Source organism: Camelus dromedarius, chromosome 19 (assembly GCF_036321535.1).
Source record: "Camelus dromedarius isolate mCamDro1 chromosome 19, mCamDro1.pat, whole genome shotgun sequence".
Taxonomy (NCBI): Eukaryota; Metazoa; Chordata; class Mammalia; order Artiodactyla; family Camelidae; genus Camelus; species Camelus dromedarius.
This window is the reverse complement of record NC_087454.1, coordinates 33,068,388-33,090,426: the sequence shown is the minus strand read 5'-3', so window position 1 is coordinate 33,090,426 and position 22,039 is coordinate 33,068,388.

The following is a 22,039-nucleotide window of genomic DNA, read 5'->3' as shown; positions in this document are numbered from 1 at the left end:
GGGTATATGGATTTTAACTTGTCTTACAATAAGAGAGGATGGAGAGAGATGGAGAGATGCTTCTCACACTGGGGCATGGAACCGGTAGCCAAGGAGACAGGAGACCCACCAAAGTCAGATTCCGGAACCTCACAAGCTTGTCTCAGGCGAGTGTGGCGGATGCACAGTATCCACCCTGTCTTTGGGTAACAGCGAGGGGCACAGGGGTGTTGTCAGAGTGCCAAGGAAAAGCTCTGGAAGGAGTTGCCCTAGCTCAAGCAGGTCACCCCTGGAGAACTAGGAAGGGGGAAGCAGAGCGGGCTTCCCACCCACTGCATTCAGGGATGTAGCAAAAACCACGCAGGAAGGACATATTCTTCAGATGTTCTAAAGGAGTGGCCCCCCACCCACTAATGGAACTTGATGGTTTCTTGGGCTTTTTATTTCCGTTTGAAATGGTTCCACCTGCGGCTGCGTAGTGTTTCAATTCACCGGCATTTCTCTCCATTTCTGGGTAGAATTTCTAGAAGCATGTCTGCTGGATAAAATTCATCTACTGTCAGAACATGAGACAGAGGAGAGATTAGATTCAAGGGGGAAAACACACACACACGCACGCACACGCACACATGCACAGACGCACACACACACCCAGATTGGCACGTCTCTGCAACATGCCTTTTGTTTGGTAAACTCTCTAATGGTTAGGGAACTGTGACAGCTTTTGGATCTGTGTCAATCTTAAGAGCTTCCTGCTACCTAATCTTTTCAAACTCTGCTTTTCCCACACCTAAAAACAATATAAAATGATGATGATAAAGCTCTGTGTGTCTATCTATCTGTCTGTCTGCCTCCTTATTTACTTAGAAAAAACAAACGCTAAATAACCTCCTGTGTGCAGGGTATTCACTGCTTTAGGGCACAATCTGTTGCAGAACAGTTAAAACTGTTGCTAAGGCATCTATTGTCGTAATGAATGCCTCGACAGTCCCGTGTTCTGCCTTGCTCCACAGCTGTGAGGACAATGATTTATTGGTAACACTAATCTTCTTTGAAAGTCGAAGTGCTGCCAGTCAAACATGTTTGAAGAGGGGAAAAAGTTTCATTTTCTGCTGTTTGTTTCCATGGACTTTCCCACGACTGCTTGAGAAAACATTTTATTTGGGAAAAGACTACAGATTTATGCAGTTGAGTTAAAAAAAAATAAGGAGCTGCATCTTCTTTAGGATTCTGTTAGTCATCTGGGATCTGCCCGGCTACTTTTGTCTTCTCGGGACACTTGTATCGTAAGGATTCGTCACTGTACCATCACCATCATTGTCGTCACCATCGTCCTCCGTTAGCCCTACTGAATTATGGGCAGAACATTTAATAAAAAAAAAAAAAAAAGGAGGAACATTTGAAAACAGATTCTAAATACAAACACAACCTGACTCTTCCCTTTAAGAGAGATGTTCCCAGAAGGAAGTTCTTACACAACTTCTACCTTCCTTTTCTGTCCCTCCAGAGTATCAGTAAAACTAGGGGAGCTTGACATTGATTGGACCCCAGTAACCAGTGGGCTGAACCGTTGCATTGAAACTCAGATACTGCAAGGGTCAGTTGAGAGGAAAGTGAGGGTCTTCCAGGCAGCTACCAGGCAAATGTGCATGGGGTTTGCCCACCCAGCTGTCTTCCAGGATGAGGCCAAGGTGAAGACTGGGGCGTGGGCAAAGGTTAGTAGGAAACTTTACCCTTGTTTCAGGCCTATATCACATCCTCTATCCCAGGACACTAAAAAAAATTTCTTTTTCATTTTTCTCATTTTCTTTGCGCTGAACTTCTTCACTGTACTAAATGCTGCCTTCCCCTCCCCATGCAGACAAGGGCAGAAGTGAGTGAGAACAGCTCCGAGAGGTAAGTGCTCGCAATCAGATACAAACTCTCTGTCAAATACTATATACTGTTGACTCTTGAACAATGAGGGGTTTGGGGGACTGAACCCTGAGCAGTGAAAAATTCAAGTGTAACTTACAGTCAGCCCTCTGTATCTTTGGTTTATTATCTGTGGATTCAACCAACCTAGATTGTACTGTAGTACGTATTTATTGTAAAGGTGGACCTGTGCAGTTCAAATCCATGTTGTTCAAGGGTCAGCTGTAACTCTAAATTGAGGACCTTAGTCATCCCATGGAAAAAGTCATCCCATCATCATGTAAAGAAAGTTGGCAAAGATAAGGTGGGGTTTTCCGATTTTGGTTGGAAAGGTTAGCATAATTACTAACATTGTGAATTCTGAAGACTGGTTGACCCGAATTTAAACTTAGCCTCATCACTAACCTGCTGTGTTAACACTGGGCACGTTTCTCAATCTTTCTGAGAGCCAGTTTCCATTAAAGTAGAGAGATAAGTAGTTTAAACATTTTCAGGGCTGTACTGCAGATCAGATAGCATAGAGCATATGAAATGCTAACCACACTGCATGGCACACAGCTAGTACATGTGGTTATTCACATGAAATAGATGGCAGCCTGACTGTAAGGTAGTAATGAATGACTCCACTGACTGAATCTGCAGACCTCATTGATTTGTTTGAGTTTTACCCACTAAGATAAAATATTTATTTCTTTTTCTTCTGGTTTAGTCTTGGATATTAGACAACAAACACCAAAGGAAACAGTAAATATAAATGTATACAGAGATTAATATGGGGGATCATCTACAAAGAAGCTAGTCGAATGTGCACTTAAAACAGCAATGATCACAAATGTGCAATCATATCATATATCAAACCTCATCAAGTCAAAATTCAAGAAACTAAAAAATAAAATTAAATTGCTGGGTTTTAATCATCTGATTTTTAAAAAATCCAAGACTACCTACCGTATGATCATATATGAGCAATAGCTGTTTTGATTGAACTCTCATTCATACTTTTGCAAAATATTAAAGCCACAGAACAGCCTGCAAACTGTTCTTGGAAACATGATTTTACCAGTTTTCTAGCTGAGTGAACGTGCCTGATGGCTTAGAGCCTAAGTTTCCTCATCTACCACTTTCATAAGATTGATTTCAGAATTAACAAGAAAATATTCATAAGGGGCTGCGTACAGAGACTCACTGCACACCTGCTGGATGTGCTCACAACTCGTTATGTGGAAAGTGCAGGTTTTTCCAAGTTCCCATACCTGGCAACAATCTGCCTTCCAACGCTTCTCTCCTTTTTAAAGCTCCTTTTTAATTTTATGTTTCCTGTTAAGACAGACTAGAGTAAATAAAAGTTTGTGTTTCCACTTGCCCAGAAAACAGCCAACAAACCAAAGCAAGCCATAAGGGACAGCCTTTGCCTGACTTTTTTTTTTTTTTTTCTGGTAACATTTGAAGGGCAAGGCATTAATTCTCTGCAACCTGTAAAATGCTTTGTTTGAGGGCTTTGCACCTCTGGATGAATAATGAATGTTAAATTAACAATGGCAATGACCATAGCGTTCCGTGTTTTTACCTTATTGCTCTTTATCGGTCTCCAAGCCTTTTTTCCTCCTCAAGTGGGTTCCTTATTATTTCATCCATTATTTTATTCCTGGAAACTTGTGCTTTGTTAAAATACAGCAGATATCTTCTTGTGTGTTACCATAGCAAATTGCATGAGAATTTACAGCATAAATTATTCATTACAGCCAATTTAGTATAATTATTAATTCCCGCATACACTGGTGCCTGATTACCTCTTGGTGCTCGTTGCGGGAACTTGACCATGTTCTGCTGAAAATAATGATCTGTCATGGCTAATCAGGATCTAAAAAGTCCCACTAAAAGGTGAAGACGTTTAATTAATATTGGTTTAATGCAACAATGATTGATCCAGTCGTTACAGTCTGTCAGAGATTCTTCCTAAGGTGATCCAAAATCTAACTGGTAATGAATTTAAGTGCTAGCCGTGGTGTACAAGCAATCAACATGCTCCCCAATTCAAGGGCAAATTGGGACATACTCTTCCCTCGGTGTCTTTCTGCAGAAGTAAATCAGCTCCACTTTCCCTGGGAAGCTTTCTTTGCTCCCAGCATCAGTTCTGGTATTTCAGGCTTTCATGCCTTATGCTCCCAATGAGCCCTTTCCTTGCATTAAAGATGCGTCCTGTATTGTATGTGAACGTTCCAAGCTGCACTGCCTCCCACACGGATCTCATGTTAACTCTAAGTTGAGCTGAGCAAAGTTTGCAGTTGCTTTTCCCACTGGGATTAACTGTGTCGAATATGGCTGGAAATTCAGTTCAAAAGCCCTTTGGCTGCAAAACCGTGTAGTCTCAGTGTCCACAGAGCATCATTGAATAGATATGGCCTTCACTTGGGTTTAAATTTTGAGGAGGGGTCTCTTGAAATGTAGAGCAGAAATTATTCCTACACACATAATATGATCGATTTTATTACATTAATTTATTTTTGTACATTTTGAACAATTTATTTTTTTGTTGTTGTTTTTATGTTGAGCACCTTCTGAATCAAGAGTGAGACAATTATTTTTAAATCTAGAGAATAAATTTAGTAGTTTATCTTTTTAATCATATAGGAGAAAGTAAATTAAAGTGATAACCTCCCCCTTACTGAGGGCCAATGGTGTTGCCAGACACTTAGTGTATAGTTGCTTTCAGACTCAAAATGGCTTTTTTTTCCCATTTATTTTTATTTTTATTGTGGGTTTTTGGAGGGGGGTAATTAGGTTTGTTTATCTATTTATTCTTGGAGGAGGTACTGGGGATTGAACCCAGGACTTCCTGCATGCTAAGAATGCGCTCTACCACTTGAGCTATACCCTCCCCCTTCACAATGGCTTTTTAAACTAGACAATAGGTTTCTCATTGTCAAGATAAGAAAGCTGAAACGGGAGGTCCTCATCTAGTAAACTGCTGAGTCAAGATGTGAATTCAGATCTGCCTGATCTCCTCCTATGGACTCCAGCACCATTTATTGGATCATCTGTAAACCAGGGACATAAGACCGGGATGTTTGAAGAGCTCAACTGATTACCTTTTTGATCTTTTCTTTGTTAGAGCATGGGTGAATTTTTTGTGCATTGTTTTAGAAACACACCCATGGACTAGACAAATGAGGGGGATGAAGCAGACCTTATATACTTGCTACCAACTCAGTATCCGGTTTTGATTGACCTGGCTGCGCATTTGGCTCTGTTTTAAGGGACATAAACTTGTAAATATCAGACCCATGTACTGTAGAAATAAGTACAAAATTATGTATCCATTCCTTTTCAACTCTCACACCTCCCCTCCTGATGCCCTGGGTGTTTTCCCAAGAAATCACTTCGAAGGCTAGGGTTTTGTGTGTATGTGTGGGTGTGTGAATTCTGTTTCAAGTACCTTCCAGGAGCTTGTTAGGACTGGGACTTTCAGGAACTGTCACTTGTCTGCCTTGAAGGCACAGGGGTAGTGGATACCTCAGCAGCACTTTGAGCGGCCACCTTAGGAAAACACTGATGGACAAATGCTATCATCTTTGCCCTCCAGTTCAGTGCACACAAGCGTGAAGGTGTTCTGTACCACCTAAGAATTCATTAACGTCTTAAAGGCGAACTCCCGGAATTCCACATCAGTCCACCCTGGAGTTCTTCAACACCCAGTGTAACTCACAGGTAAGAGGAGAGGGTATGGCTATGTTTATGTATAACCAGCCATTCCATTTGCTTCAGGGACTTCATTACACCGCGTGTCACATTATGCAGTGTTAGAGGTCTTTGCTGGAACTACTCGGTATAATCCTCCGGCACTGCTAAAGCTTGTTACAGTTTTCTCTTATTTTCGCAAGTTTATTGGGTCGCTGAAAAGCCGAGAGAAAAACTCCCAGGAGAAAGAATGTGAAAGAGAGCTAGTGTGGGAACAAAGGATGGAAGAACCAGGCGAAACGAGGAAAGAGAAGACATAGGAGCAGACATTCAAAACTGCAAAAAGACAGTTCACCCCACTATCCTGTCTCCTTATAAACACGTATTTATATCAATATTTTCACCAAAGAGCCAGGTAAACTGCTTGATTATTTATTTACTAACCAATCAATTGCATAATTCATATCCTTACACTCTAGGAGCAGACAACAGATAATACACAGCAATTATCTCTCTTTTCATTTATTTACCTTTGATTTGTTTGAAAGTTTCAGGAAATGTCCATTTGAAGGTTTTGTACCTGTAGATGGACAAGAGGAAGAAAATATTTATTCCTAATCTCAACATATTTCAGTCCTCACGAGAGTCCATTAAACAGTGTAGAAACCAGAAAATGATTTAAGATTACTTAATATAACATGATTGTCATATTTCTGCACCTTGCAAATGTTGTTCATTTTTGGAAGATGACTTTGGAGATACAGGAAATGGTTCTCACCTTCCCTTTCAAATGGGAACTTCCTCCAACCTTATCGTATCTAGTGATCAGAAAAGAAGATGCAAGTGCTGAGGGAGGTAACATTTGGACAAAATAATATTGTATTTTTCTCTTTTGCATTTTTGCACATAGCACATTTCGAGTCAGGTCAAGACAACTCTCTGTCTCAGGAGTAAGATTCAGAATGTAACAGCAGGAGTGGAAAGAGACTTAGTGTTCATTTTCTGACCTTCAGTGTAGGATTTGGTACAAAATCTCCTTCATCAGGAGTCAGCTTGGATTCTAGACAGTGAATTCTCTTTCATATTACAGGAGGAAGAATTTAGGGATAAAAGGCAGAAGTAATTGAAAGAACTTCAACAGAGGTCCTCTAGGAATTTTCCCTGCTTTTTAGAGACTTTTCTTAGTTCTTTATTAAGTTACCATGCCCAGCCTTACAATTTGGCAGATACCTTATAGGGTGAACCAACTTGAGGACCAAGGCCCCTGAGGTATAGAATTTTGTTCTTCCAGATTTGTGCAGTTCCCCAAAATACAGCTGGACATTTAACCCCTCCCTCTTCCTGAGGACAAGAAATGGATTCTCAGCCCCAGTCTGTACTCAGGTTGTCAAATGTTCCCAGGCAGGAAGTCTGGAACGTAGCCCTGTGTGGGTAGGAACGTATTTCATTTGCCCAGGTGGCAAAGAAAAAATGTTCTTTTTAACCTCACACTCTTTCAGAAGATTTGTATTTTTGAAAAAAATAACCTTTTAACTTGCTATTGTTTTGATTTCCGAGGAAGAAAGAAAAGGTAAGTTGGAGTACTGTTGCACATGATTTTACTGTTTCCCAAATACCTGCGTCTCGAAAGTCTGAATGGTGTGTGAGCAGACTAAGCCTCATGGTACCCTTGCCATTCTCTGTTTTTAATGCAGTTGGCATCCTGGGCATCCAGAAACATTCTGAAGCTATTGCCTGTCTTTTTCTGTGCAGGACAGTTTTTGGGCCAAGCAAATAAATATTTAGCTGTTGTGTAGGGAAGCCCTTCACAGCTGTTAATTAAAAAGGGGGCATTATATACTAAAATATAGGGCACACTAAGGAGGGGCCCAAATGTCCAACTAGGTATTACCCAGCCTAAAGATAAGGTAGCATGAACATACAATAAAATTTTATGTATTTTTTTGGCCAAGTTAAATGTACCCTCTTCCATTTTTTCCTTATTAATCATCTAGGTTTGTTCACATTAGGTAACTTGGCAATTTGGGGTTAGGCCAACCTGGGGAATACATTTCCTCCATTTTTATATTGTATATCAGTTTTGGTAATTTTCTGCCTCTGACTAGTCCTCTTGAGAAGGGATACAAATCCTTAAACTTCCTGGTTCCCGAGGAAGATTTTTCTGGGCTCCCACCAGACAAAGATCTTTGTTTGGGAGAGAAGTTCAAAAGCTCCCTGCTGTCAATTCAGTTTTGCCCATTGTGACCATATCTGTGTGTGCATGTATGCGTGCATGTGCGCGTGTGTGCACGAGCGCGTACACACACACTAGCCATGAATGTTCTGATTGTAACACAGATATACAGAATTTCACCATGCAGAAGATTCTAGCCTATCAGGAGTAGAAAGTGAGATGACAAAATCTGAGATTTAAGACATGTGATAAATATTAAGTGAAGTGAGTCAGACAGAAGGACAAATATCATATGCTATCACTTATATGTGGAATCTAAAACAAGATATAACTTTTATTTACAAGCCATAAATGGACTCATGGACTTAGGAAACAAATTATGGTTACCAAAGTGGAAAGACAGGGAGGGATAAATTAGGTGTTTGGGATTAACAGATACACACTACTATGTATAAAATAGATAAACAACAAGGACCTACTGTATAGCTCAGAGAACTATATTCAGTTTCTTGTAATAATCTATAGTGGGAAAGAATCTGAAAATAGATGTAAATATATATGTATGTATATGTATAACTGAATCACTTTGCTGTACACCTGAAACTAACATTGTAAATCACCTACACTTCAATAAAAAATAAAATTAAAAAAATATATGATAAATGACCAAAGTAATAAGGAAAGCAAAACTTGTTTAGGAGTAGAAATGACTCATGTCTAAGCTGAAACAACACCAGTCTTAGAATTAGGAGATCTGATTTTCAAGATCTATCTTTACCTGAGTTTCAGCAAGTCAGTTAACCTCAGTTCTGAAATGAGGAGCCTGGGTGAGGTACTTCAATGAGTAGTCATCCAATGATCATTTATCAAATGCCTGCCCTATGACAGGCATTTTGTTAACTTTTAATCTTCTTGGATTCTCCCAGCTCTAAAATGTGCAGGGACTGTGGATTCAGAGGAGTGAGCACTATTTGTGGGCTTAAATCTCTTAGCGAAGGAATGCTTCTCAGCACAAGAGGAAAAGGGAAATTGAAGCTGGGCTTTAAAGGATTTGTGTATGGCAGGAGAAGATGGGCTGTGAGTCTCAAAGCTCCTCCCATGCACGGTCTAGGAGAGGAGCTTCTTAAAGGAGCCTTTTGGACAAAGCCTTAATGGCTCACACAACCTGTGCCAGCAGATACTTGGAGAGGGATGTGGTCTTGTGTGATGCCTCTGGGCATGTCCTTGGCCAGTCAAATACAGAGCAAAGTGACACTGTGCCTTTTACAATGATTTTTAATGGGCATAAATTAAAAATGTTTTATACGTACACATTTATGATCCACAAGTTATTTGAATGTTTGAAGCTTCCACACTACATAAAGATACAGCCAGTGATAGAGTTCTGACAACTTTGTTCTGTTTGTGGAGTTCAGCATCGGCTCATGTGAGCAGAATCAGGCTTTTCCTGGAGACATTTATGCAAGCTTGGGTAAAGCCAAACCGTTAAAAAAAAAATAAGGATTTGGTTGTAAGATTTATTTTTAAAAGACTTTTAGAACATTTTTTTCTGAAATAAAATAAAATAAATTTAACATTCTTGGCTGGACCAAAGAGTTGCCTGTATCTGGTATTTATGGATATGTTCATGTTTTTGGTTCTTAGTCATAATGGGTGACTCTAAAAACTATGAGTGTACCCTAGGAGGAGAGTACGCTGAGGAGACAAACTGTAAAGAAAAAAAAAGTGTATCCTTTTCATGAGAGGGGATATTTTGATGGGTATAGTGCCAATATTTAACTTAAAAAATGCACATCGGTAGAATGAAGCTAATGCTAAAAAGAGAAGGAAAAATAGTCATAATTCAGTAGCATTTACAATCAAGTTTCAAATAACTGTCAAAAGTTTCCTTCAAATGCTAATAAATAAGTTAGTTATTCTTTTCTCCTATCAAGGGACTATGCTCTATGACACACGGTAAATGCTCTGTAAAGGAGAGTTCACATACCTTTAGGATATGCCCGACTGTAAGCAAAATGGGAAAAGAAGGAGTAAGAGATGAAGCATTTGCTGAAGTTATCATTCACTTGAAGCTTCTTTGTGTCTTGGGCTCTGAGAATTTTATCAACAGAATGAGTGAAAACAGAGCCCACCAGAGCCCCGGAGAATGTGCCTCGGGGAGCCACCTGGCCCGGGGCATTAGGGACTGATGGGGGAGGCCCGGGTGCAATTTCTATGGCTCATGCTTCTGAAATGTACAGCTTCGGATTAGGAAAAAACTAACACAAGGCAACACAACACAACACAACGCAACACAGCCACCACGACTAACACTGCCATGTGGGACTAAACACTCTGGTCTTTGATTGTTCCTCCCCTTTTCCCTAGCCACACCTAATTAGACCCAACTCACAGTCACCTTCTTACTGGTATACTTCAAAGACATTACTGAGGGGTAACGTGTATACAGAAGAGTCAAGTATCATAAAACTGTAAGTCGGTGAATTTTTATAAACTGTACTCTCCCCTTAGAATGGTGATTCAGATCAAGCAACACAACTTTACCAGGACCCACGTGACTCCCCTGTGTCCCCTTCATGTCACTACCCCCAAAGGTACCCCATCCTCCATTTTAACACCATTGACTAATTCTGCCTTTTTTTGTTGTTCAATATAGAATTATACAGTCTGTGTTCTTTTGTCCCTGGTTTCTTTTTTTCTCATTGTGTTAGTATGTTCATTGATTTTGCTGCATGTAGTTGTAGATTTTTTTCATTCTTATTGCTGTTATTCCATTATGTGCATATGGCACCGTTTACTTATTCTTGGAACTCTTCATGGGCATGTAAGAATTTGAAGTGGTAATTTTTGAAGGGCCACAAAGGAACCTTGCTGCCCAAATATACCTTTCCCCTTAACTCTCCGTACCGACCAAAATTCTTTATTGAAATATGTCCTTTAGCTTGACACGTTAACAGCAAGTTGGTGAATGGGGCTTATTTGTTCCTGAATGGACTGGCTTCCTTCCCTGGCTGGACCCTACTGCTACTTCTGCCTCTGCTATGTTACACTGAACTACTTTCTATTAGTTTTTTTTCCCCTCTCTGTGATTCATCTTGGATAGTTTCTATTACTGGGACTTCAAGTTCACTCTGTTCTTTTTTCTGTAGTGTCTAATCTGTGGTTATTCTCATCCATTATATTTTTTTAATCTAAGTCATTATATTTTTTTCTCTTTATATTTTTTTAATCTAAGGAAAAAATGTATTTTAGACAAGGTGGGGAGGTTAGAAAAGGTGTATTTTTCATCTCTGGGAATTCAGTAACTTTTACGTCTCCCCTCATCATGCTTAGACAGTCCTCTACCTTCTGGAACACATGGCATACCTTTATAATAGCTCTTTCAAAGTCTTTGTCTAATTTTTATAAATCGTATTATTTCTCTTGTGTTTGTGTTCCCGGGTTGTCTCTGTTTAGGGGTCATATTTTTTCTGCTTCTTGGCATGCTTATTAATTTCTGATTGGTTGCCAGGACAATGTGAATTTTATATTGCTGGGTGCTGGGTTTTTTTTTTTTTTTTCTTTTAGTGCCTTTAATGTAAGACTTTGTTCTGGGATGCAGCTAAGTTTGATTCTTCTGAAGTTTGCTTGTAGGCGTTGCTAGGAAGGACAAGACAGCCTATAGTCTATTCTTCCTTCCTGCCCTGCTCCCGAGGCAGTGCCCTGCTGAGAACTGTGGATGATGCCCTGTATGAGGAGGTCTCACCACTCCTCTGGTGGATGCAGGAACTAGTCCCTCCTCTGTATGATGTTCAGCGACTGTTTCAGTTGCTTCTGTCTGGCGATTCATTCTCTATTCTCAGTCTTCCCTCATGCACATGTGCAGTTAAGTACTTAGAGAACCCAGTGAAGGTTCAAGAGTTCTGTGTGTGTAGCTTCCTGCTCTACAGCACTCTGTTTTGCAAATTCTAGCCACAGTGGCCTCCCAGAACTCCATATTTTGCCTCCTCAACTCAGGGAGACTGTGATCAGTTTGCTTGTCCCACCAGCTATGTGACCCAGAAAGTCTCTCCAGGCAGTCACAAGTTGGGTCACTTGTAGGGCCAACCTCCCCTCATTTGTTTCCCTTCTCCTAGTGTCACTGTCTAGGGCTGTCTATTGTCTAATAACTAAACATCATTTTATGTATTTTTCTAATATTTAATTGTTTAAGTTGGGAACGTAAGTCCTCATTATTCCCTTAGGGCTAGAAGCAGAAAGTCACCAGCCTGACCTACTTTAACTCGTGGCAAATCTTGCTTCCTGTTCCTAAAGTGGAGACATACTGCTGTCTTTGTTCCTGTCTCTCAGCTCATTTTCCTTGGCTCACCTCCCACTCATTCTGATGACCTTAATTTAATAATAGCAGCTTAACATTTATTGAGACCCCTCCACGTGCCAGGTATTCTAAGCAGTTGCGTGCATCGATTCATTTAACCTTCACAACAGTTTTATAATTTTCATGCTTGCTGTCATTATCTTCCTTTTACAGAGAGGTAATGAAGCTCAAAGACACCAAGGCACTTGTTGGAGGTCACATAACTAAATAGGTGACAGGGCTGAATTTGAACTCAGGTGGTCTGGCTTCAACCTTGGATGGTACAGCCCAACCATCATGCTGTATCTTCTCTCTCTGCTATCAGTTATTCTGGAATGATTTTGCTGATACTCAAACTCTGTGTTACTTTGTTATTTTTAGCATGTTCCCATAACACCTAAACTTCCCCCCAGTTAAACGTGTCATTCCGTATAGAAACCCCCTGTTTCCTTGTCTGCATCCTCTGTCCAACGTCATGCTCTGGGAAGGAAGATACTGCATTGTCTTGGTAATCATCACTTCGGTAGCATTTAGCACATGAAAGGTAATCAATAAATGTTTATTTGAATGAATGAAGAGAGGAATAATATCTTGGTGAGAGGACACAGTTATTTTTACAAAGAACTTTAATAGAAAATGGATTTAGTTTTTCAGTTTAGCTAGCTAAATACACTTATTCCCTATCTTTCCAAGAGAAGGAGTCTCAGGGGGAAAAAATGTATTCCAGACAAGGTGGGGAGGTTAGAAAAGGTCTGTATCTCAAGGGGGCTTGCCCCTTGAAGGTGAGCTTGCTTGTATACGACAGCAGGGGCTCAAAAGCTCAAGAGGAAAAAAATGGGGAGGGTCTTGAGGAGAGAAGAGAGAGAAACAAAAGGGAATAGGGAGTTGTCGCGTAGACAACACTTTGTCATTTTGCCTAGGGCTGGCCTGCTTACTAAAAAGTCACTTACCACATCCTATTCAAAACTCCATGATTTCTGAAGAGTGGAAGTCATTTTGCTTATTGGGCACAAATAGGTAGCTGTTCCATCAGTCCAAACAAATGACTTAGTCGATAAAGTTGCATTTTCGTGACAGAGAAAATTGATATTCTTTTGAGAATGCTCAGTCTCCTTTCCTACGATGTGAAAGAGCCCGGAATGAGTGAACAGAGTCAAATCTGAAGGTGGCTGTGTGTCTTACTTACATTAGGCCATTTTGATGATGGACGGTGACCATCATCTCTTTCTCCTCCTTACCCGGACTACAGCAGAGCGAGGGGAATCACTGTGAATATTACTTTCCCTTTTTCTGAACTAAGTCCCCTTTGTGAACGTGGTTCTCCCTTTTAGTTCACACACCCACAAAACTCAAAAAGCCCTAATTAGATGTTATTTTGTCTGCTCCACGCAGCAACAATATAGTGGGAATTAAGGGGGTTTTTAACTACCTAACTTTGTATTTCTGAACCTCAAATATCCTTGTATATAAAACGACTCTACCCTTCATAAATACTGTGATTCCATCCTGGTTTTCACACGGCGCTCCATGAAAACTTAGGATTTCACAGAGACACCATGGAGTCGAATATGGAAGGAAGGGAAGGGGAGACCAAGCAGGGCGCCAGGACCCTCACCTTTACACCGACTAGGAATGCCTTCCTCCTTCTCTTTCATCTGTGAAGGAGGATTTGCATTAAACCACCCCGACTCCCTCCCCGGGTACCATTATAATGAACTGACCTGAAAATAAGTGCATTAAGTGGCCGTAGAACATAAAGACACTAATTAGTTCACTTGGGGATCAAATCCATGATAACAGACTTATTCATGCTTTTCTCTATCCCCAAAACTGTATAGATGAAAGCAAAGGGGGAAAACAAATCTATCATGTATATGACAATCCTTGAGAACAAACACTTTAAATTTCAAATATGATCTGGTTGATTCTGTCACTGGGAAAGAATCTTACCCGTAGTTGAGAATAAGTAATCATTGAGTCGGGACCCATAGCAAATAATATTTCACAGCCAAAGAAATGCAAATAGCCAATAAACATTAAAAAGGGTTAGCCTCTATGATGATCAAAGGAATTTCTATTCATATTACCAGACGCTATTTTAGACTTTTAAATTGACAAATGTTTTAAAAATTATATAGGATGATGATGGGGAGAGGCCAAAATCCTTTCTTCATGCACTGACATCAGTAAATTATTTCTGGAGGGCAGTGTGGTATAATGCAAACGCCTTGAGCGTATTCTTGTACTTTGATTAATAGGTTCCAGTTCCAGAATCATCCTAGGAATAAAATCACAGGTGTGGCAAGGGTATCTACTCTCGTTTTATTTTTATGGTTATATATATAACGTAAGCTCTTTTACTTTATAAGGCATAGGTGCAGGTTTATCCCCAGGGGTTCTAGGTGTGTTTTAAAGCTACAAGAGTAAGTAAGGAAATGAGAAAACACCTGCCAAGCCAGGCCTACGTGAGAGTGGCACGCAGGTGATTTAGAGTGACAGGCTTGTGGGGGATCATGCATAGTCTGTTGAAACTCCTCCAAGAGCATCATCGTGCCCCACCCTTCGCAGTGGGCCCTTTGCTGTCTCCTCTCTCAGCCTAGTGCTTTGGGTAAGTTGCTCTGTCTGTTTACTGCTGTTTGGGACTCTTACCTGAATCTGTTTTCTCAGCCTCAGGACTGCTGCTCCTAGGTTCTGCTCATTGCTTCCTCTTAATATGTTGTTTTAGCTGTTTTTTTTTTGGGGGGGGGTAGGTTTATTCATTTATTTATTTCTAATGGAGGTACTGGGGATTGAACCCAGGACCTCGTGCATGCTAAGCAGGCACTCTACCTCTGAGCTATACCCTCCCCCTTCTCTTGATATTTTGGTTTGTGCCTTCACAGAGAGACTCTGAACTCTTAAATGCCTTTGTTTTATCTTCCAAAAAAAAAAAACTTTCTTCCAAAAACCTCACTACAGTCCAGTCCATAGGTTGGTGGTTCTTTTGTCTGGTACCCAACACTATTCCAAACAGGCGTCACTGCCAGAGGGCTACATGGTTTTGTTTCTTGGGAATGGGTTGTGAGCGTGTCTGGTCCTTGGAGGAAAACATATTCCTACTCAAAATGTAGTATCATTAGTAAAAGTCCAAATGTAAATAACATAGTTATCCCCAAATCGGAGAATTGGCACATACATTACACTGTACGTGTAAATTATAATATTATGCAACTATTACACACATTTTGATAACATTACGATTAAGGGAACATGTATATGTTGAACTTTCTGATTTAGAGAAGATGACAACTCTTCTAAAAAATGAAACCACATGGAATCAAAATATAATGAAAATGGAGATGGGGTAGGGGGGTACGAGAAACAGGTGAGGAAAACTAAAGTTACAAACTTCCAGCTACAAAATGAGTATCAGTGAGTCATCAATGTGAAATGCCCAGTGTTGTGAATATAGTCAATTATAATGTAGTATCTTTGTATGGTGACAAATGGTAACTTGACTTACCATGGTGATCATTTTGTAATGTACAGAAATATCAAATCACTGTGTTGTACACCAGGAACTAACATAGTGTGGTAGATCAATCATACTTGAAAACAAACAAACTCTGATAAAGAGATCTGATTTGTGATTACCAGAAGCAGAATTCTGAAGGGATGGGGAACTAGATGAAGGCAGTTAAAAGGTACAAACTTCCAGGTAGAGGATAAACAAGAGCTAAGGATGTAATATACACATGATAAATGTAATTCACTCTCCTGTGTGTTATATATGAAAGTTGTTAAGAGAACAGATCCCAGGAATTATCACAAGGAACCATTTTTTTTCCCTTTTCTTTAATTCTGTGTCTATATGAGATGATGGAGGTTCACTAAACTCATTATGGTCATCATTTCATGGAGTATGTAAGTCAAGTCGTTCTACTGTATCCCTTAAACGTATACAGTGCTTTATGTCAAGTACATCTCAATAAAACTGGAAGGAAAAAAAATACAATGAAAAATACATGTGTGATTTGTTTCGAATTTTGAACAGAAGCAAAATAAATTTTTTGAAATGTAACACAGCAACAAGAATAAAGCAGCTCAGGCTGTAATCAGGTTAGTCCAGGACTCTAAACCACTTCCCATGTTATAAATTTCCAGATTATATAAGGAAGTGGTTCCCAGGACAGAATTTAGCCTCTGAAGTAGGCAGCTCTCTCTGTAGGACCGCGAGGACGGGGTAGTGTGTGGCGGGGCGACAACTGGGGTGAAATAAAAGTACAGAATTTTGTTTTTAAAACATATATCAATTTAAACTTGTGTATGTGACAACTTTGGGGATCCTAGAGATCTCGTTTTTCTTGCTGACACGTAGTTGGTCAGTGTTTCTGTTTTTTTAAATAAACATTGGGAGTCTGTCTTTTTTTACTTTTAAGTATTGTTTGCAAAGAACAGCCTTGTAAGTTGGATTGTTCTTAGCAGCCTACTGATGTAAACAAACAGAGTTCCCTGTTGCTTTTGCCACCAAGCAGGGATAAGGCTAGTGGGAGGAAGGAATAGGAAGGGAACTGTTAGCAACATTTTTACCTCCATCTCCACTCATCCCACTTCTCCCAGAAACATGTGAATTATGTTACTTCTTTTTAGCAGAGTTCTAGGTTGGATATTTTGGTTCGCAGTGCCGCAAGCTTCCATCCTAAGGAACTTCTTATAACAATAGTAGGTTGCAGGTTCATATGAAAAGATGAAATGTGATAAAAAGCATCTGAAACATTATTTTGATGTAAAATTGTACAATATCATACCCCAAATTTTGTCAGTTCTAAAAAGCTACACTTGTTTTCTCTGTTCTTAGCTTTGTGGCACATGGTTGGCATGTGAACAAACATTAACATAAAACTTTCCTGTAAAGACTAGGACTGATGTCTGCATTTGAGGGCACGTGAGCAGAAACTAGCACTTTTAATTCAGAGGATTGATAAAGAAGGACCATTCTAATGAAAGCTCCTTTTAAGTAGAAGTCCTATTTTAAATAGAGGAGTCATGTGAACCTGTATGTAATGTTGTTGATGTTAAGATTGGATGTTTACTAAATAAGTTCATTTGTGCCTTTTTTTTTTCTTTTAGATTCCACATATAAGTGATACCATAAGATATTTTTCTGTCTGGCTTACTTCACTTAGCATGATCATCTCTAGGTCTGTCCTTGTTGCTACAAGTGGTGTGGTTTCATTCAAAATCAACTATACTTCAATTTTTTTAAAAAAGAGATTGGATGTTTACTGCATTTCAGTTTTAAGAATTCTAACTTTAAAATGTTGCTTTGTGATAAACTAAATTCAAACTTAAATGATTAGAGAAGGTGACTCTCCCTGTGATTAACATGATGATGTAACAGGGTTCTTATCTCCTGCTGTTTTTATGAGACCATCATAATCATCATCATTTACAAACCTCAAGTGGTCCTGGTAGTGTATCTGCAGGGTGCATTCAGTATCTGAGAACTTACTTTGAAAAGAGGGTTATTTCTACTTTGTGCGGATCTCCGGCAGAGTCTTACGAATGACTTGATCAAGCATCCCAAGAAACTATAACAATAGGGCACATATTCCCAATGATGAAAATTGGACTCAATTTAAATACAGGATGAATATTAATAGGATGCATTGTTCCCTTTAAAATGCCTTCCCTGTTTCACTCTCTTTCTTGGGCCAGTGGTCTTTAAGCTGAGTTCTGAACAGTTTGTACAACCTTATCTTTTACAGAATTATGCATAAAATCCATACATATTCCTGGGAGACTCTAGAATAAACTACACTAATTCTGATTAATTCCTGTGTTTGCTGAAATGTTCTTCCTCTTGCTATGCTGCCTGCATTCAATTATGGGAAATGGGAATGCTTTAAAATGCCACATTCTGGTGTGAAGTGTTTTGAAAGTCTTTGGGGGACATTAGTTTGCCTTTAATAACAAGTCCAGAATCATGCCTACTGGGCCTTTCCACTGGAAACAAAGATTGAACATCGCTATAAAAAAAACAGTATTGTCATCTGGCTGTCAGATGGAGAATGGCTCCGTAGCACAGGAGAGACAAGAGGGAGGAGGAGGAGGAGATAGGTATTTAAAGGTGAGAACTACCTTTTTCCCCCTGGAAGATAGCTTTTTTTTCTGTAAGACAACAAGAAGAAAGCATTTTATTTTTCAGTCCCTCTCTCCCCAGGCTTTACAAAACGTAGATGCTCTGTTGTCAAGTTGGAAAATTAGAGCTATGATTATCTTAAAAAAAAGTTTTACTTGTCAGAATTTCTTCTCAGCATGTAAAACACCTCTTTGTAGTGTCTCCCGCCACTATTCCATGTCTGTTAAGACACGCCGTGGAGAACACCTTGTCCATAAGAGTCAGCATCAAGGCTTTTCCTACCAGGCCGATTGAGCCTTGGAACTTTCTACTTTATTTTCTACTGGGAAAAATCTTTGCTACGTTTTGGAAGATGACAAATGTAATTTAATTCTGAAATATCCCCAAAGAAACAGAACTGTACAGATTTGGGGTTGGTTCTACAAAATAAATTGAAATTCAGTGGGTAAAAGTGCCTGGTAATATGTTTAAGGGTGTGCCAATACAATGCAGTTTAGAATTGGGAGTTTGGGATTAGCAGATACACACTACCATATGTAAAATAGATAAACAACAAAGTCTTACTGTAGAGCGCAGGGAACTATTCAGTGGCTTGCGGTAACCTATAGTGAAAAAGAATATATATATATAAAACTGAACCACTATGTTGTATACCAGATTAACACAACATTATAAATAGGCTGTATTTCAATTTAAAACATTAAAAATACAGTTTATTAAAAGGCCTGGCCACAAAGAAGTAAATAAAAACACATTTCAAGATAAATAGTTGATAATGAATTTAGAATGACTATCAAGATGGTAATTTTCATTAAAAAAAAAAGAACAAACTATGACATAGGTAAGGTTTCTAGCCAGTGGTTTCCAATATCTCTATAACTTCAAAGTTTTCCCTTTCAGTAGTGCCTCAGCAAATTCAGCTTCCCGTAAAATTCATTGTCTCTTTCCTTTACTCGCTATTAAAATCTGATTTCAGAAATATAGTCTATAGCTCACAGAGAAAAAAATATGCCAATGAGTGTGTATATGTCCATTTATGACTGAAAAATTGTGCTGAACACTGGAATTTGACACAACATTGTAAAATGATTATAAATCAATATAAAATGTTAAAAAAAAAAAAAAAAGAAATATAGTCTATTGGAAAGACTGCATGCTAGGATATGAAGCAAGACATGAGTTCAAGACATGGTTCTGCTTCCTACTGACTGTGTGTCCTCAGACCAGTGATGTGCTATTAAATGTCTAACAACAGACTTTTCAGGGAAAAAAAAGTCTGAAGTGTGTGATTTCCTTGGTGTATTTCATCCTACTATGGCCAGTTTCAAGCTAGAAACATGATGTCCTTAATTTGCTGAGAAGTGTGGACTCCCGACCCAGTAGGAGCTGGCTTAATCATGTTACTGCCTTAAGCAGAGGCATCACTGTTCTGATTCTCTTTTCTCTTCTGTAAAACTGAAAGAATAATGTCCATCTCACACAAATAGTTGAGAGGATTAAATGAACAACAACAACAAAATATTAGTACCTTAGTTCATCAGAGAAATGCATTAGAATTAGAGACCAATGCTGAAAGCCCATTGAAATTCCCAGTCGTTTCAGTAATGCCCAGATAGAAAAGGGAGATCCATCACATTTATGAGTGCACACAATTAGGAAGAATAGTTGACAGAATGGAAGACAGGTTGTGGGTAAAAAAATATTTTGAAAGATTTGAGTATCAGGTGTGTAACAATAGAAAATTTACTGGTAACACATACATGTGCAACTAACAAAATAAAACAGATAGCCATTAAGCAGGTGAGGAAGAGCACGTTTTAAAGATAGGCTTAGGCGTTTTGTAAGACCATTGTCTTCGTTTATGCAATTGATGTGGTGTCAGCAAAGCTTACAAACTCAGGCTAAATTGAGGCTGGTTAATTCAATTAAGAAAGTAAGACTTTCTCTCCAATTAATGGTGGCCAGTCTGCATATAGGAAATCTGCCTTTGGTTGTAAAGAGTAAAACAGAAACATGCAGTCCATGAGAAGCAGACTGACTAGACCCAAGCAAGACTTCAAACATACATAGTAATTGAAGAGATTACAAATGTCTGGTGTGGATCAATGAAGATGCAATGAAAATGTGACTGCTAGCATTAAATATGAGAAATCTCATCTTATATACAGTTTCAAAGATAAAAACCAGGGTTGGAAAGTTTCAGGAAAACAAATTTTACGTCAGTAAATTCTTTCTAAAGATGAAGTTATCATCATTGGGAAGTTGGGTTCTCCAAAACGCTTGCTGGTCAGACAGCAAATGGATGACCAGATGTGAGAAAAGTGGAATTCAAGGCTGAGAAGCATGGGTGTACTTTATAACAAGCATTCTTTCAGTTTTAAGTTGTTATATTTTTGAATTTCTGTTTTTAGAGATGATTGGGAAAAAGAGAGAGTATTTTCTGAAGTCTAGGAATAGGGGACAACCTTGAAAAATTTCAAAATCAGTTTGTCACCATAATTTCAAAAATGTTAAGACATTCATGAAAAATCAAGGGGTTAAGACTCTGACCAAAAGTCAACTACCTTAGAAAACCAAATGAATGAGCTTGGTGTCTGCTGAAGGTACCCAGCAACGGAAACATTGCCATGTGTGGAATTTTACAACCTGGTATGTTAACTCTTACCTTCGTTCAGCCAGTGACAGTTCTGATATTGGATGTTGGTATAAAAGGAGTCAGTTTTATCCACACCAACCGGGGGTCAAGATTAAGTCATTTCAACACACACGTTCAGATCTCTGAGAAGTGATGCAAGTTTATTGATCATTTCCTGGCCCCTCATTATGAAGGTTATTTTAAACATGCCCAGTGTGTGCTTGCAGTATGAGCAACACTTGATCCGGGGAAATATTTGATTTTTAGTCATCCATTACGTATTTCGAAAAAACTTACATTTTCTGTTACCAGTGCTCTATTTTAGATCCAAAGCTTCTTTCCTTCCCTAAATGGACACTGACACCAGATGGGTTTCTCAAAATGAAACCTTAGTACCCATGGAACAAAGGTAGATTTTCCTGCTCCCTTTTGATACCATATTAACTCTCTTTGGCTTAGGTCAATCGTAAATCAGGTATCGGTTTCCTGAGGAAGAGGCTTTGGATAACTACAAGTAGATGTGCTACGATTTTTTATTTGCTGATCCCGTAACCCTGGTGTCTGCCCATTGTTCTGTGCCCAAGTTCTCAACAACTACCTTGGGGAGATGTGAAGATTTGTCCAAAACCACTGTCGGCAGGGCTTTCCAAGTACTGTCATACGTTTTTAATTTTGATATGAAAGCCCTGTGTCCTAAATCCTGGAAGTTCTAAATGTCTCCGAATGCTTAATCAGGACGTGTTTCAGGCGTCGTGCTTGAGGATGTCAGAAAAAGTCATCAGCATCCTTGTTGCCTGCTTATCATAGATGTGTGGGAAGCCTGAAAATTATAATAAAAGTCACACAACCATTAGCCATTGGTCCTTGTTGCCCCCAACTTGGTGCTGACGAGCACGTAGTTTTTGTCAGTCCAAATACAGTCCTGGACTGTCTCTCTGATTGGCCTGTTTACACTGAAAAGTGGTAGACTTCTGAGCAGACGGCTTTTGGCCAAAGCTTATGCCTTCTTCCCTATGTCTTTCTGTTAGACTAGAGCTTTTCATCGCTCTGACCAATGTTTAATGTGAAGGAGCGCACACACCTGACCCAAGTGAAGTACCAAAACCTTGAACTTAAATTCTGCTCTTTAAAGACTTGTAGGAGGCTGCCAGATGTCTTTCCCTTGATGCCTTAAGCTCCCAAGTCTACTAGTTTCCAAACCTC